General features: G+C 34.6%; 1 long non-coding RNA gene and 1 pseudogene across 11 annotated transcripts; both read right to left on the bottom strand.

Moving 5' to 3' along the window:
- Window positions 1-502: 502 nt before the first annotated feature.
- Window positions 503-3,125, bottom strand: LOC107496245 (coatomer subunit alpha-2-like; annotated as a pseudogene).
- Window positions 3,126-4,984: 1,859 nt separating this feature from the next.
- Window positions 4,985-10,641, bottom strand: LOC107496216 (uncharacterized). Of its 11 annotated transcripts, XR_001593588.3 has the most exons (9): window positions 10,468-10,641; window positions 9,818-9,951; window positions 8,411-8,684; window positions 7,775-8,010; window positions 7,514-7,602; window positions 7,141-7,384; window positions 6,472-6,666; window positions 6,178-6,376; window positions 4,985-5,269 (listed from the first exon to the last, which is right to left on the bottom strand). It is a non-coding gene; the product is annotated as an uncharacterized LOC107496216 (long non-coding RNA). The 11 variants fall into 11 exon arrangements; XR_008001244.1 differs by having other exon boundaries at window positions 6,178-6,312; window positions 6,410-7,384; XR_008001238.1 differs by having other exon boundaries at window positions 6,472-7,384.
- Window positions 10,642-19,227: the final 8,586 nt, after the last annotated feature.

Raw genomic sequence — 19,227 nt, 5'->3', positions numbered from 1 at the left:
TATGTAAATACATATTTAAAATTATAATAAAACAAAAATATTAATAATAAAAATAAAAATATAATATTATTATTAAAAGATAAAATAAATATTTGATATTTTAAGTTACACTAAGTATTGAATATATAAAATTATAAACCCAACATGTATTAAGAAGATAGTTGGCCTAGTGGTGAAATCATGTGTAGGCAATATTGAGGTGCAGGCGGAAAAAGATCCTCTCCAGTTTTTTTAACAATTGATAGAATCCAGTGTGATTTATCACCTTTGATTCTATGAGTGGGCCCAGAAATAAATAAGAGAGAGAGTGCAATGAATGGTTAAATTGAACACTGGATATCATCCAGTTTTTTTCTCACTGGAGAGGATCCACTCCCGGTGCAGGCAATATTGAGGTGCAAAAAATACTAAATATGGTTGGCCTCCAAGAATTTCTCTAAAAAACTTTGGGTTAAAATATTAAATACTAACAAAAATAACCATCCAACTTAAAATGGGTCGAAGTAAAAAAACAAAAAACAAAAACTCTCCTATTTCTTCTCATTTATGGAGCTTTAAAACTCCAACCATATACTTTTGCATTGTATTTTATTTTTGGAGCATTGAAACTCCGTTCAAGTTGGAAGTATCAAATCGGGCGCCTTAAAAGTGTATCCTTGGTCATCTTAGCCATTGATTTCAGATGTCACCAAATAAAAATGCCATTTTCATCCCACGCTCCACTTTTCACGCGGATTGTCTCATGGAGAGTGCATTGGTGAACAAGCTTCTTGCTTGCAATGACAATGACATGTTTGCTGAGCAAGGCAACACTTTCCATGTCATTAGACCAGACAACATACTTGATAAAAGGGGTCTGAAGATCACTAATAACAAGCCTCTGCTGAGGATCAAATATAAATACCGTATCCTCTGACCTACATAACAAATTGCCTGTTCCAGCATAAAATATGGCATCTGTGGCAATCGGGAGAGCACTCTTTTTAACAAGCTCATTCTTCAGATTTTTAACTGGGACTTGATTGCTGGTTTTGTCAAGCACAACAAACCTATTCATAGCCACAAAGACAGTTGATCCACCAAGACCTTTCTTTGGCTCTTGCATATCGCCCCTACCAATAAATGAGTCATCCTTGGATATGGTATACAACTAACAACTCATAAGACCCGCCCTCCACATCTGAACAGAGAAGAACTGCATTTTCAGACGGGGTATAGGAAAGACTCTTCGGACTTTGATACAGAGTTAAAGAACCAGGTCGTCGACTTGGAAGTACTTGCGTCTCTCTCTGTGTTGCGTCTCTCTCTGTGTTGACAATTGGTAGTAACGCAAAAACCGGTCTTGTGCAAAGAATAAAAAATCACCACCAACTGCAAAAGCAGGCCTTTCTCTCTCCAAGCTTAAAGACAATCATTCCACTGTCATGACCAGCTGCCAACAGATTCATTTCAGGATGTATTGCAAGAATTCAAAATCAATCATGCTCTCTGCCGAAGGTTTGAATTCCAGTGCGCTTTGTCACATCGCATAACACAACATAAAACATGAAACATTATTCATGTGCCCTCGCAGAGTATCCACTTCCCATGCCTCAGTATCTGAACACAACATAAATTTCATTAGCGAAATGTGCGAGACGACAGCAAATACTTTCTCGTCTTGGTTAACCATCCAGTACAAAAGCTAATACACACAAGAAATGTATTTTATGAAACATTTTTGTTGCCAGCACTAAACAATGATATGCTAATATTTTTAATAACCAGAATGGCATCAATGAGTATAGTATATGAAAGCCTACGGCAGTTCAACTATAGTATGCAAAATAGAAAGTAATAGATACTACCACTCAGTTGTTATTCAGGAAACAAAAAAGAAAATAACTAAGCTTCAGTTTTACCATTCATCCTCCAAAGTTTCACTTGTCCGTCATCAGCTCGAAACACAATGAAAGGAAGTGTAGGATGAAAAGAAGCCCAGTTGACCCCGCGATAATGACCTTCCAACACATATTTAACAACTGCATCAACACCACCAAAAAGATTCATGTTCATCTGACTAAAACGCAATATATCATCTGAAGGAGGCCCAGCCTTCTTTTTGAGAGAACCAATATCCCAAACATGAACAGTCTGATCTAGAGAGGCTGACACCACAATATCCTCTTTTGGATGGAATGAAGCACACATAACATAATGATTATGCCCTGTTAGGACAGATATACATGTTCGTGATTGCCAGTTCCATATGCGAATAGTCTGATCATCACTTGCACTCACAATCCACAGGTTCTCATGATGAAATTGCACAGTGCGAATAATCAAGGTGTCCTAGAAGAGTAAACAAACACCTATGCAACTTGTAGTTCCAAACCTTAATCTTGTAATCATCCCCTGTCCGAGGAAAAAAAGGAAAAGAAAAGAAAAAAACCACCACCAATAAGCAGCAAATAATATGAACTTCCCCCTTCTACAACTGACAATATATTTTTTTTTTCTTAACAACAAAATACACCAATTTCCCTTCCTCTCTTTATCAAATGATAAACATAAGTGCAGGAAAAATCACATTTAAACCCAACCAATGACACACAGAGCTTAGTTTAAAAGAACGGATTTGTTACTAAATTAACAGATCTAGATAATCTCAATTACACCAAAGATATATCCTTTTCATATAAATTACATCCAAAACAAATCACGAAACATTACAAAGTGTACCCCTCATGTGTACTGCTCACTGTATCAACACCATGGGGCAACCAAAGATTTAGGTAAAGAGATAATATGATTATCAGCATGGTTACTAGAAGCATACTTATTACTACACAAACACACACACAAACAAATGCTTTCTAAAACTTAAATATGTTACCTACCAGAAATGTTTAAGTGGATCCTAATATAATTTAGATGTGTACAACATAACCTAGATTAATAGCGTATGCACAATCAATGGAACAGAGTATTAAGCAGTGAATGAAACAAATCAAATGAACAAACAACACAATGGCCTCACCTCCAGAGACAGAGAGGCTGAGAATTGTGGAAGTGAACACTTCTAACGGGCCCATCATGCTCGTCGAACCTGTCGATGAGGGTTCCCATGCGGTAATCCATCCCATAGCTGAATCACACCACTGTGAAGACTCCCAAGGATCCAGGGCCTCTTGCTGTGGAAACTAAGCCCCTTCACTCGGTTACTCTTGTTCTCGAACTTGGTCAACGTCTTCTTCTTCTTCCCCCTCTATCACAAACCACTCTTTCATGCCTTCTAACAAATCAAATTACCAGAATCTTTGTGTGAAAACTGGAAAGAAGAGATTTGAGGGATGAAGAGCAACGTTTGTGTGACCCTATAATCCGCATAAAAACTGGGAAGAAGAAATTTGTGTGATTCATCCTTATGATTTCGCTGTTCCAATTAAATTCAGCAATAAGAGAACTCGCCGATCGTCAGCCGCCGCGCAGACCTGGATGGTGGTGTTGTGTCAAAGGATTTTCACAATGCCACCCCATCTGCGGCAATTAATTAAGATAATATAAAATTAATAATGTAAAACCCGCGCTACCTGGGTTCCTTTTAGATTGGAATAAAGTTGCACACTGTAGTGCTTATCACTAATGAATAACGTGGTTATAATATCTATTTTTGTTTTACTTTTTTTTTTATGTTTAAAATATTAGTGAAGTACTCCGTGCATCTATGATCTATGATAAGTATAATTAAAAAAAATTAATATTCAAATATTGTTAGATTAGATATTTAATATGGATCTTTTATAATGACCTAAGTGTACAATGTGTATAATGGGCTAAATCTTTGGTTTATGAATAAAATGAACATCACCTATAGTATGCAGAATAACCAAATTTTGAATTCACCAAGATTCGAACTCTTGACCTTCTGGATCTGAAACTCTAATACCATATCCTGAAACCACTCATCCCAAAAACGTAACCTAACAAGACAATGTAACACTAATAATCATATCTCTAATACTTTCTAAACCTTCATTGTACACATTATACGCTTAGGTCATTGGCTCCATATACTTTCTCTATATGAGTCTAATGGTATCTAATGGTGAGAGATCTATCACTTTTGTTTTGATAGTTATTTTGATAGTGCTGGCCAGAAAATACAAAAGTTGATGGCCCTTAAACTTTTCCTTAAATTAAATCATAGAAATAAGAATATATAATTTTACTTTTTAAAAGAATGCAAGAATTTATTAAAAAAAATTTTAAAAATATCGCTTAATTATAAGAAACACAATATAATATAATTGTATAATAAAATTGTGAACAAAACAATTTAAAAGTTTCGTAAAAAATTGAACTATAAAATTAAAATTTTAATGAACAAACCTTAATATAACAAAAAATATTTGTTTCTGCTATTTACTATAAAATTATAAAAAGATGACAAAATTTTATTAATAAAATATTACATACAGTTACCATATTTAGATAATAAACTTTCAAAAGTTATCATTTAAAGATAAATGATATTATTAATGAAACTAAAAAAATAATATTCATTCCACAGGCAAGATTCTCTGTCAAACTAGAATCAAATCACACGCTAAGAAAATTTTCATTAACTATCAAATCCGGTCAATTAATGAGACACTATGTAATAAGCCAAAACAAAAATATGACCCGTAAATCAAAATCAATTACAATGACAAAATAAAATGTCTGTTTAGTACCAATTAATAAAAACCTAAAACTAAGATTTCAAACTCAAATTAATGAAAAAATCAACCAAGAGGATGAGAGTTCCATTAAGTGGACGATTATTTATTAATGACATGTATTTAATCCTTAGTCAAAGTTTAAGTCTATAAAATAATTCTGCCAAACTTGTTGATTCTCAATTAATTATGCAATTTTTTTTTGTTGGTGTCTGAATTAATTATACAAGTTGGAATATCTCATATAATACAAAGAGAGACTAAAAAATAAATCAACATAACCATTTGAAACATAATCGCTCTATTTTTTAGAAGTAATTTATTAAATATTTAAAACATGTTATAATGCTAAAAATCTTTAGCACAGTTGCAACATATGAATGAAAAGAATGGTGAATACAGTGAATGGCCTGGGGTAGTACTGGTTCCATCCTTCCTGTCATACTCATAGAAAGGCTTGAACATATGGAAGGCATACAAACCGCATACCGCGAATGGTTCGCCGTGCATAGTCTTTCCAACATTATCACCACAGATTGACACATTTGTTCACCCAAAGCTGTCATTGGCTTTTCAGTAATACCAAAAAACAAAGACATAATTAATGTTATTTAATTTATCATTTAATCACTAAGATATTTGAACTCATAATACCATAAATTGAAGAAATCTCTCCGTGTAACAATATATGTTGATTATTTGAATTAATCATTATATGTCACATAAGTTCAATCACAAAAAAAAAATTGAAAAGAAAACAAACATATATATACTCTAATGCATACTCACAGATTAAAACATGAGCAAAAGTAATTCCAAATCATATTCACTATGTCTAACCAAAGCTTTGAAATGGTGGAGAGTAAAGGTAGTATTCAACCTGATTATCAATATTTGTTATTTTTCACACTTTTTTTATCATAAAAACTTTGACCTAGTAGGCTAATACCCTCATCTGCTGTGATGTCTTTCAAACATACCAATACACAAAGCAAACCATATAATTTCAAAAAGGATAAAAATAAAATACAAATCCTTATAACATATAGCTCGTATGAGCCTTAACCATCCAACGAAAAAAATAACCTAAAGAACAATAGTCAATCAATCAATGATGAAGATGACAAATAGACCATTTTCAGTGAAAATGCATAACATAAAAATATTTATCAGTAGGTGCTACGATGCTACAATGCTTTGATATGAAATTTTTCAATAACTTGATTTCTTTTATAGACAAATAATAATAAAGGAAAACTACAAACTTCAAGCTTCAGCTAGATGAGAAAAAGTTTATGTATCTTTATGACACGATTCAGCAAATGACAAAAAACTTGAAGATAGCATTCGTCCCCCATGAGCTCATAAAACAATCCAATAATTAATAACAGAGGATAACACATAATAGACACAAGTGTTTTTTTTTATCTCACATCAAGCTTGTAAACCATGTCTATATAAATCATATAGTACTGACCTGACAATTGTGCAAGGGTTGAAAGCATGCTATTACTCTAACAACAATTCCGCCTTCAATTCCATTCGCATGTTTTAATGCACCCCAAAAGACATGCCACAATAGGGTATAGCAATGAAGGCACTAAACTAATAACTACAAAATAAAAAATAAACTAATGTGAGAATGGGTACGGCAGTGTTAATGGAACCTATGCTACCTGCGAAAACAAAGAATAATCTGAGTTAGTTACTTTGTTATTTATGAATGAAATTGTCTCAATTTGTGGATTCATTCATATCCATCATATATAACCTTATTTGAGGCACAACTGAACCAAGCACCATAAGCAGAACCACCATGCCAGAGAAGGCTTTGTAAGGAGGAATGTGAACCTGAACCACCACTTTCTTTCTCCAATTCCTCCCTTCTCTTTCAATTATTACATTCAGGATTGCCATCATGGTTTCTTCACCTCCTTGCTTTTGTGGTGATATTATTTTCTTTTTTCTGAGGTTATGATAATGATAAAGATTTGAAGAGACCACATAAACAGTTAAAATAAAAATATTTACCAAATCTCATTATCAAAACTCAAAAAGGAGATACCGAACCGTGTATCATAAACAGTAAAAGTTACCAAATCTTAGTCAAAAATGTATTGGAAAAATAAAATTCTAGAGAAGTGATATGAAATGAAAATCAAGATTTTAAAATATGGTTAAAAAACATATTAAAAAATATAATAGTAATGTCACTCTCAAATTAAAAGAATATAAAATCACTATTAGAAAAAATTAAAATAAAAAATAAACGCAATAACAAATCAATCAAATGCCGACTTCAAAAAGAAAGGAAGAAGACCGAAACAAAAGGGATTGCAAGAAAGAAATCAGTAGAGTAAGGGATGCACAAAAGTGTACATATTCACTTGTTATTAAGAAAGAAAGCAGTAGAGTAAGGGATTACAAGAAGTTAGAGTACCACAAATCTAAATGAAAGATTGGGGATCCCATAAATTTGGCTGTTGCAAGAAAATGTCTCTGAAAATCAAGCAGAGCTGCCGGATCTTGGACTCCGAGAGCTGAACCTTCTTGCCGGGGTGCCCACTAATTTCCAGTAGCCAATTTGATTTTGCCGTCGCGTACTAATGCTCCGTTATTAGATTGATGAGAAGAAAAAAATTGAAAAATATGATCTATGAGGATGATGAAAATGAATATATACTCTGAAAATACAAAAGCCAGGACATCAAAAACCAAAGGAAAAATGATTAGTTCATGCTGCATTACTTAACAATCTCATTTGGTTTGTACATTGGATGCAAATTGAAGATAAGAGGGACAGAGATTAAGACCTTTTGGGGAATTGCAAATAGAATCCCGGCAACAACAATGAGGTTATGGATTTTCTGCATCAAAAGCTCCACACCAGGCAAAGACGCCTCTGCACATCATCATTTCAATTCTTACCAAAATTAGAACATTTACATCAGATCAAATAATAAGGAACACACATCGAGAACCATCATGAATCTGTGACCGAACAAAGAGGAGTACGAGTAGGGATATCAAAATTAAAAAACGTATACGTTCATTTGAAGAAGACGACTACTTACATAAGCAGAGAATACAGAATCATCGCACCAAGACCGTTGACGGCCGCTTCTGGTGCTGCAACTATGACTTCTCTTCCGTTCTGTCTATTGCCATCCGAATCATCTCAGCCTCACCAAACTGCATGCCCATTGTTGTCAATGCCAGTATGCATCTCTCGCTCCTCCCTGTCGTGTCTCTACTTCTTCCCCGCAACAAACACAATACCATAATGCATGTCACCATCAAGAAATCTCCGCTTGACAAAGATAACAAAAATAAAAGAAAAAAAATGATGCAGAGAGATATATAGATCTAGGAGAAGAAAGACATGAGAGAAGATAGAGAAAGAAAGAGGGTTATGGTAAGAAGAAAATTGAAATTTGATTATTTGAGAGATGGTTTGAATGCTTGATAAGGTTGTGCATATTTAAAAATTCAAATTTCAATTTCAAATTACATATAGATTTAGTCAAAATTAAAAGGACGAACATCAGGAACATCTTGAAAATGAGGAACGTCTTGAAAATGAAGATGAATCCTTGTCTGGATCTATACGGACAGAAAGATAAAGACAAATATAAAATTATTATATCGTTGTTGTGCTCTCTGCTTTAATAGTCTCATTGCATGTGCTCTTTGTGGCAGCGACTCAATACCTTCCAGCGATTTGCTCTCTTCCGCCGCTTCCTCCTCAGTATCCATCACTACAGCATTGAAAGATCACCACGAACTCCACCGCACCTACTGCGACCACCACCGCCATAGCATGGTCCACCACCGTAGCAGTCGCCATCTCATCCACCGCCGCAACCCTAACACCAGCGATGACGTTGCCTCCTCCGCGATGACTCCCCTAAAGGTTGGAGCCATCAGGTACAGTGATATTCTCTGCCTTGGTGCATACACTAACTCTATAATCTCCACCTCTGACTTAAATTAGGAACAATAAGAATTAGAAGAAGAAGATGAATAAGAACTACTGAAGAATAAGAAGAAGAAGATTATACAAAAATAGAATCAGTGAACGGAGGAGAAAAAAGAAGAGAAACTGAAGATGAAGAAGTAGAAGAACCGAAGAAGAGGAGGAAGAGATAAAATTGGAAACAGAGAACAGAGAGAATCCCTTTTTTAATTTTAATTTTGTATTCAAAATTTAAAATTTGAAATTTTAGGGGTGTGTGTACATGTAAATTGTAAAGCAAGCTGAGAAAGGGAAATAAATAAGGTGATAACTTAGGTGCAGTCGACTTCACATAAAGTTGATAGTTGAAAGTCGTTGGATGGTTTGACTGATTTGACTAAATTTTCATCTAACGACTCTCAACTATCAACTTCACGTGAAATAATTGGATACGGTCATGAAAAGTGTGGTGTAATGAAATTGGTCTAACCGTAGTTCAACCAGAAAAACCATTTTAAAATAAAATAATAAATAAATTATAAACATCCTAGAATATAGAAGCAGCTTGTGAGTGACTATTGAAAGAAATGCCAATTCAAATAGTACAAAGTGTGAAGATATCACATAATACCATGATATATTGAAAGAAACCCAATAAACAACAATATAATCGCTGTTCCAAGAAGTCATGAGAGAATGCAAAGCTAAATCAAAACAGTAAATACAGAAAGTAACATTTCAAAGAGAGATAACAAGTATATCAATACTCAATACTCTTAATTGTTATTATCCTATTCCACAACATATGCAAGCTATAATGTACAAATACTTCGTTTCTACTCAAATATCTGTATCATAGACGTATCTGCATCATATACTATTAAATTAAACTTCCTAATTGTGACTATTGTTTTGATAAAATGGCCGTATTAACATATTTTTGTTTGTGCAAAACGGAAGGCCAAACTAGCTAGCTTTAATTCTCTTACAAGAAACTAGTATAACTTGGAAAAGACGATGATAAAGCCATGAAGAGATTATATTAGTTCCTACTAAACAACACAATTAGATCAAAACTAAGGGTGAATTTTCAGTATTAAGAAATCAACTGTCTCTTAAATCTCCAATTCAATTATGCCAGTAATCCAAAGAGTTGACTTACTAATTACTATACAATGAACGAGTGCAGAAAGAGGGCAGAAAAAGAGTTAGTTTTCTTGTTCCTGCAAGTGTGAGCACGCGCTGACGCTGCGAAAATCCTTTTGCTGGTTCAGATTGCCATTTTCCTTCTCAGTTCTGATAAAGAACATTGACAATAATTGAGAAAGATGATCAACACAACGCAAGTAAAAATTGAACATTGACATTTGATAAAGATGATCAACACAGCAGAGCCACAAAACACACAACTGCACACCAGAACTCAGAACCCATAGCAGCAGCAGCATAGCCAGAAAATTAATAGCAGCACAAAATTAATACTACCAACAGCATTCAGCATTCAGCAACAAAAATTATCATTCAAACAGCATTTGCTTTGATTTCCATTTTTAGCATTCAGCAACAAACATTACAAAACAGCAACAAGTAAAACCTAATCACACTAAACCTGAAATCAATAAAGCTAAACAAAAATTTCAATAATGATTTGATTTTTCATTAATCCTAGAAAAAGAGCAGGAATTAAAAAAAGAGCAGCAGCACAAAATCAATTATTTGATTTTCCATTAATCCATTCACAATATCACAAAATCAGCAAACAGAGCATAATAGGAAGAGAAGAACTGAAGAAGTGAAAGCAGTGACGCTAACCTTCGATGGAGACACGGACGGCGACCGGCGAGACGACGGCGACACGGCGGCGAGCTACTCCAAATTCGAGAGAAGCCAGGGAGGACGGAGACAGGGGGAAGGAGGACGCGGACAGCACGGACGGCGGCGGCACTGCGGCAGAATCGTTGCAGGGAGAACCTAGGGTTTTGATTGGGTATTGCGATCCAATCCAACCGGCCGGTTCAACGGTTTCTAAGTGGTTTAGAAATTAGCAATCTTAAGAAGAGGATCAGACCATTTTCCATGCCAGTTTTTGGTTGAACTGGTTCGACCGGCCAGTCTGATCCAGTTTTTAAATATAATCGAAATTGAGAATAAACCCGATAAATGACATGTAGGACTTTCACTGTGGGAATAACCTTTTCACTATATGTTATAGGATTGAATTAACTATTTTTATTTTTTTATTTTTTCTATCTCCAGCCTCCAAAATGACCAGCATAAAATATAAAGTGTGGACTACTGTTGTAACTTTTTTTTCTAAAAATAGTAGATTATATTTCATTAATTATTGAAAAATGAAATAGAAAGATGTCCAAAAGCAGGACAGCATAATAAAAAGTGGAGATTTTCCAAAACAATACACTGAAGGTATTTATCCAACGGTGCATGGTCAAAAAACGAAGAAAAATCTTAAAGAAGAAAGAATGATAAATCAAATTGAATGGTACTAAGAGTTTGCCTCATGGAGATGACGATCTAAACTGGGAGTTCTTTGGATTTCACAGAGCAACTTGACATAGCTTGCTAGAATGACAGACGGCATTAAAGTAGAACCTTCAAAAATTAACTGGTTGCGAACTTTCCAGCAGTTCCAGCAAATAATGGCAAGCAATTGAGGATTACGGTCAACATTCTTCAACGGGTTAAGTATCTCTGTTGATGCAGTCCACCATGTCCAAAAGTCATTAGGACTTTGAGAGAGAAGACCGTCATAAAGATAACTGTGAGACCATACGTCTTTAATTCTAGAGCAATCGATCAAACAATGAGTGACTGTTTCTGTTGCTTCATGACAGCAGGGGCATATTGGCGATATAGATGGAATGCGGTGATGAATCTGAGCAAGCGCCAGTAGTCGGCCATGGAGAGCTTTCCAGATAAATAGCTTAATTTTGTGAGGCAAGTTCAACTTCCATAGATCATTCCACGCCTTTTTCTGCTATATATAATTAGGACAAAGCTCCAGAGATGGATGATAAAATAAATAACCAATTCTGTAACCTGAAGCTGTATCATATTGCTTGAATTTATTCAAATCCCATTGCAATTTGTCCCTACTCTGCTGAATTTTAACTTACAAAATCATGTTTGCAACGTCTTGGAAAAATAATTCTTAAATGAGATTCTGATTCCAATTCCTATCTTCAATAATTAGATCTTTAACTCTTGGAACCAAATCAGAAATAGCTTGTCTGTTTGGCATGTCAGAAATTATTAAAGGATACAGAGGTGTCAGCCAAGGATCCTCAAAGGTTCGGATATTCTCTCCAATACTCACAGCCCAGTTAAGACCTTTTTCAACAATATTTCGGCCTTCCAGTATGCTCCTCCATCCCCAAGAAGGTAAGACTCCAATTTCTGCTGTTATAGCATTACCATTACTAAAGTATTTACCTCTTAGGATTTTGGATAATAGGGAAGTAGACTATGTTACGAGTCGCCAAAACTGTTTGCCCAAAAGTGCCAGATTTTGGATTATGAAATCTTTAAATCCAAGGCCTCCTTCTCTTCGTGGACGAGTCATAGTGTCTCAACTAATTCAAGCCATCCGCCTTTCAGAACCTTTTTGTCCCCACCAGAATTGAGAAAGTAGAGAGTGAATTTCTGAAATTAAACCATCAGACAACTTGAAGCAAGACAACGTATAAATAGGAATAGCTTCTTCCACTGCCTTAAGCAATACCTGTCTACCACCTTACGATAGAAGATTGCGCTTCCACCCTTGGATTCTTTTCCAAACCTTCTCTTTGATCATACTAAAAGAAGTCTTTTTCGATTTAGAGACTGTAGAAGACAAACCAAGGTATCTATCCTGAGCCCCAATATTACTAATATTCATAGAGTTAGCCAGTAGTGTACGAGTAGTGGAGGGAATGTTGTGGCTAAAGAATACAAGAAATTTATTAAGATTTACCCTCTGGCCACTGATGCTTTCATAAGAATTCAATATATGCAGGATGTATGAACATGCTTCAGGATTAGCCTTATAGAATAAGATGGAATCATCAGCAAAGAGGAGGTGGTTGACCTTGGGACATCGCTTATGTATCTGAAGACCCTGAATTAGTCTGTTTTATTCTGCCTTGTGTAGCAAGAAGGAGAGACTTTCTGCACAGAAAAGAAAAAGATAGGGATATAGAGGATCTTCTTGTCGAATACCTCTATTTGGTTTGAAGAAACCATAGAGCTGTCCTTCCACAATGATAGAATAAGAAACAGTTGTCACTAATTCTCGAATCCACATGATCCACTGGGAGTCAAAACCAAACTTCTCCAATATAAACCAAAGAAAGTGTCATTCCACCCTATCATATGCCTTACTCATATCTAATTTTAGCGTCATTTCATTTTTCTCTTTTTTTTGTTCTTCAAGTAATGCATACACTCATGAGGAATTAGGATATTATCAGAGATTAATCTGCCTTTAATAAAAGCACTATGCGCAGGGCTAATTAGTCTATTCATCATACCCTGAAGTCTATGTACAAGTACTTTAGGTAGTGTTTGGTAGAGAGACAGAGATTGAAAGACTAGACTGAGAGATAGAGACTCAAAGATAGAGACTGAAATAAATTTTAATATTCTGTTTGGTGCAAAGTGGAAGACAAAAATTTAAACAAAAATGAAGCTCTAATTTAATTTGTACAAAGGGTAAAATTAGAATCAATTAATTGAAATGAGGGTATTTTAGGTATAAAATGTTATTAAAGTTTCAATCTCCGTCTCTAAAAATTTTAGTCTCCTGTGTCTCCAGTTTTTGGAGGTACTGGAATACTGAAATTTTGGGACAGAGACAGAAATTTTAGTACCAGTCTCTGAGCCAACAAACATGATATTGAGTCTCAATTTTCCAATATCTGTCCCAGTACCTCAAAACAAATGCTACCTTAGAGATAATCTTGTAAAAGACTGAGGATAGGCTTATTGGTCTTACCTAAGTCATACCTTTAGCATCAGAAATCTTGGGAATAAGACAGATCTGAGTGTGGTTAAAACCCTTCAAAATTCTGCCCCCTGAAAAGAAGCTCTTAACTGCTCGAAACACATCACCACTAAGTATGTTTCAGAAGCTTTGAAAAATTTTTGCTGTCATACAATCATCTCCTAGAGCACTTTGAGGATGAATGCTAAATGTTGCACGTTTTACTCTTCCATAGTCAATGGCCTTTGAAGCCTATAGTTCATGTGAGCTGTAACCTTATGTTCAAAATCAGTAAATAGAGGTTCAGGGTTCTCATGTCAAGTGGAGGAGAAGATGTCCTTGAAATAAGATTCAGCCACAGAAGCAATATTAGCATTTGAAGTAGCCACTTCACTATCACTGCCAGTTAGTTGCCAAATTTTATTCCATCAGGTTCAATTTCTAAATTTCTGATGGAAGAAAGCTGTATTCTGATCACCGGATTTGAGCCATTTGACTCTAGACTTATCTTTCCAATAAGATTCCTCATTTTGTAATGCTTTTTCAAGTTTGTCCTCTATTTCTGAAATGATGTTGCCTCCATGAATTCCTGTTAAACGAAGTTTCGCTAATTCAGACTGTAGTAAATCAATCTCCTCCTTCGAATTAGATCTGTGTTCTTGCTACCATCTGACAATCTTATGCCGACAACGCTTTATTTTTTTAGTTAGGATATACATGGCTGAACCATCAATCTGTTCGTGCCAAACCTCTATAACAATCTGCCTTATTTCATCATTGGAACACCATTTTTTTTGGAATTTGAATTGCCGTTTAGATCTCTCAGTTCTCGGATTAGAGTATAAGAGAAGAGGAGAGTGATCCGACCCTGATTCTGACAGTCTAAGAATCGTTGCATTGGGATAGAGTTGCTACCAATCAACTCCTACCAGGAATCAGTCCAGCCTTTCCTGTATCAACTCATCACCACTCCGCCTATTCGACCAAGTGAATGGTCTTCCGACCATACCAATATCAATCAGGGAATTATCATAAATAAAAGTGTTAAAAGCTTCAATAGAAGAAGGAGATTTAACACCCCCACCTGCTTTCTCCAATTGATTAGAAAGGGCATTAAAATCACCCATTAACATAACCTTACCATCGAACTGTTGGGTGACTGAAGTTAATTCAACAAACTAAGTCATTCTATATTGATCATTTGAACTGAGATAAACACCTAGAACACCATAGGGATCATTATAACCAGCTCTCAGAACTGATGCCGTAATGAACAATTTACCATGCTGTAAAATATGAACAGTGCAACCATCTCTCCATGCCATTGCCAAACCCCCAGATAATCCATCCGGATCCACAATAAACCATTTCTTGAAACCACAAAATCTTAATTTTTCTTCAACTTGTCGAGATTAATTTTTTGTTTCACAGATAAAATCAACTTCGGGGGAGTAGGATTTGCAAATCCCTTTAAGATTGTGGATTGTCAGGGGTCTCCCCAAACTCCGACAATTTCACGAAAGCAGTTTCATATTTCTTTTGGTACCACTTAAAGGCTGGCACTCTCCACCATCATAGCATCAGAGACAATATCATTGAAACAATTTTTTTTAAATATCTTCGGTAACGTTACCTCCACTCCTCCATTTGAAACCTATCACAGACTTTCTGACAAGTTGTTTCAGGTTTGGCTTTTTGTTCTCCTTTCTAAGCTTGGACATGACGTTGTTATTATATTGGACAATATTCATGGGATAGGATATCTCCAATAAAGCATTAGAAGAAGAATTAGAATCAGTAGCCGTACCATTGTTTTCTGATTCACCCTCATTTTCTGCTCTAGAACCCGAATTGGTAGCAATTTTTTCATTATTCTATTTTTTTTGATCATTTTGCACACTCAATTTTGAGAAACTATGAAAAAGCCAAGCAGGTGGAGATTTTTTCTTCGGTTGAGCTGGAATAGAACCATCCCAATGTTGAGTAGGATTGAAGGAAGCTCTCTTTTCAATTAAACGCCTACCGACTTGATCTACCTTAAGCCGTTCACCAACTCTATCTTCCTTGATATTGTTTTGGGCAGAATCATCAATAAAAAATTGGCAGTTTTTATATTCATGCCCCAATTTTGCATAATAAGTACAGAACACACCTATACGTTCATAGCATACTCCAATCTCCAGTATTTTCTTATTAGGATCAAGCAATTTCAGTGTATCCCTCACTCTTTTATCACCGTTCAGTTCCACTTTAGCCTTTACTATGCGTGTATCTTTGCCTCTAACTTCAAACAGAGCAACATCTTCAATTTGACCAAGTCTCCCACCCAATTTTTGGCCAACCTCAAGCGTTTTGTATTGTTCAGGCAATTCCTACAATTGTGCCCATACAAAAAAAAGAGATGTGATTATCCTCCATGTTTATTGACTGCTTCCATATGCAAACATGAAAAACAAAACTCTTGAATAACCAAGGTGAACCCCTCTCAATTCGAGTCACATCAGAGTTATTCTCAAAGAAAAATTGAAACTGGTTCCTGGATTTTTTAACTACTCTGAATCCTTCTGATTTATTCCATATTGCATAGAGAGCTCCTTCCATGGTATCTACGGAAAAGATCGATCTGAGAAAATCCTTCCAGGCTCCGTGTACAAGCTTGAATTCCTTCAAAAACATCTTCATAAGCTAAAATGATCAAATCATCCTCTTGATCACTATCAATTATATGGGAGTTTTGAGTATCTGATTTGTTGCTCATGGTGTAGAGAAAATCAGAATTGGTATTTGATGATTTCGGAGACAAATAAGATATATGGAATGAGTGAATTAGAAAACCGAGTAAACTAAAAGAGAAATCCAGTGTAGGAATGAATTGGGTGAGGAAACGAAAAATAGGGAACCAAGTGGGGGTGAATTAGAAATAGAAAAGAAATTAAGAGAAGAAAATAGAAGAAGATAGAAAAGATTTTGACGAAGAAAAAACAAAGAAAGGTGTAACCATGGAGGTGTTGCAGTGAAACCCTAACAGAGCGTGGACGAACCCATAGGGTGCTAGATGAGGAGTGACTACTGCTGTAACTTACTAGAATAAAAAAATGCTACTTTGATAAAAACACTAAAAATGTCTTTTTTGAAAAACGTTTATATGTGTCACATTGTTATTGGATGTATATATTGAACGGTCAATAATTTGTTTTTAATAAAATCAGTTTATTATAGTAATAACAATAAATTTAGTTGTCTACATTATAATTATCAAACCCGATTCAATCTAATCGATTTATATAATTTGAACTGAATTATGCTTAAATTTTAAAAAAAAATGTATTCTTAATTTTTTTTTAAATATTTAAAATTTTAAAAATACAATTAAGTCCTTGAAAAAAATCTTCTAACACTAGATCTTTGTCCTCATCTCCGATCTGCACTCAAGGTCCTCATCGCTTTCCGTGTCATCAGTTGTCATCGTCTTATCAGTAGTCACTGTCTCGCACTTAGTTGCGCTTGCACGCCTTTCCTGAGCTCGTCGTCCCTGGTGGAAGAAGTAGCAAGTCCCGGAACTGGTCGTCGTCGTTGCTCCATGTCTTGTCACCGTCTCGCACTCAGTCACGCGCTTTCTCAAGCTCGTCATCTTCGGCGGCAAAAGTAGCCGGTCCCAGGCTGGTCGTCGTTGTTCTCTTCTTGCTTTGAATCTTGTGGTCAGCTTCTTTCCTGTCGTCAGATTCTTTCGCGCAACCAAAAGCTAATCCCCGATTTGGTGATGTTACTTATTTTTTTTTTGCCCTATATTCCTTGCATTATAAGTACAAGTGTACTCACACACTTGAAAGCCAACACATTATTCTCTTAATACTATCAAATACCCATGCTGCAATGCATCACTTTAAGAGGGTGTCAAGGTGTTAACAACTTTGATTGTGTCAAGGTGTTAACAAGAGAAAGGAAAGGAATGAAAAAATTTATCAAATTGGATTGACAAGTTATTTTTAAAAGAGATGTATTCGAAGAATTTTTATTATTCTCATTTCATAATTCCTTCGCATTAGAAAGTTGTTTAAATGCCAAAATAATTAATTAATTAATTATTAACCAAATTTTAAATGATAAACCTATATGTTTTACTTAGTTTAAATTGTGATTAGCTTGCTTTAAATTATAGTATGGACTAAATAGATTAGAAGTCTAAGCTATAATGGAACTATAGAGCAGTAGCCGTCACTAAAATTGAGGAGTATTGTTTAAATAAACTGACTAAAGTTAAATTTAAAATTCAAAGGCAGCTGAAATTTAAATAACTACATTTTGATTTTAATTTGTTACTGAAATTTGTTGTTAAAAATATCATTAAATTATTTTTTTTAATTATTAATATGAATTTGTTCGTGATTATCACCACTGAATTTTGAATAATTTGTTGAGCTAGTTTCTTTGTTGCTTAAAATCATCACTAAGATGACTTTTTTATTGATTATCATCAGTGAACCTTGATTTTGTTGCTGTCTTGTTCAAATAATTACTTAGCTAAATGTTTTTGTTGCCAGAAATCATCACCGAATTGAATTTGTTAGTGACTGAACCTTGAATTTGCTGTTGTCTTGCTGAATAATCACTTAGTACATGAAAATGAATGTTAAAGGGAGATCTCTACTAGAAATTATTATTTCTCTCTTTTTTTTATGATTTACTGTTTAATATCATGCTTAGTTATTCTTAGAGTAGGACAGATTTACATAGTTGTTCATTTTTTCGATGATTTACTGTTTGTTACATGTCTTTGGTTGCTATAAACATTAGCTGAATACCACTACAAAAAACATCGTTAAAACCGACGGCCAAATTAACGGCATAGCCATCGATAATATTAAAAATCAACGGTAAAATTGACGATTTTAGCTGTTGCTTTTAACCGGGTCGATTTTTCAAAAATCTAATAAAATCGACGGCTTGTTGGTCGATAAGCTTTCAATAAAATTGACGACTACTGTGTCGATAAATTAGTTGTAGATTTAATTATTAAATTACCGACCATGTTACCGTCTATTTTCCATTTTCTTTTGTCTATTTTAAATTAAAAATCGATAACATTGCCGTCGATTTTTGTCTATATTAAATTTAAAAAGCGACAGCATTGTCGTTGATTTTAATAGTCATATTTTTTATTAGTTTTTTCCATTTGAAAATAGCAGATAATTAATACGAATAAACTTTTAAATATAGAAATAAAATTTATACTAAATATTAGATAATAAAACAAATAAACTTTAAAATATAGAAATAAAATTTAGACTGAATATTAGATAACATAATGAGTTTGCAAACTTATCAAAATAATAAATAATCTTCTAACATAAAGATTAAAGACAAGATAAATAACTAAACTCAAATTTATATTCATCTAAATCACAATCCACTAATAATATTTCATTTTTTTGTATGCAGTGAAGAGAAAAATAGGGGTAGCAAACTCATGCTTGGTAGAGCCAATGCAAGTTAGCTGTTTCTTAACAAATTCCATGATGCCACTGTTTGACGGAGTAGAAATGGAAATAGATCTTGTGGCTTCCATGGAGAAGTTCTTTGCTAGCATACCTCAG

Source organism: Arachis duranensis, chromosome 7 (assembly GCF_000817695.3).
Source record: "Arachis duranensis cultivar V14167 chromosome 7, aradu.V14167.gnm2.J7QH, whole genome shotgun sequence".
NCBI lineage: Eukaryota > Viridiplantae > Streptophyta > Magnoliopsida > Fabales > Fabaceae > Arachis > Arachis duranensis.
The sequence above is the reverse complement of the archived record's forward strand: the minus strand, read 5'-3'. Positions and strand labels throughout refer to the sequence as shown.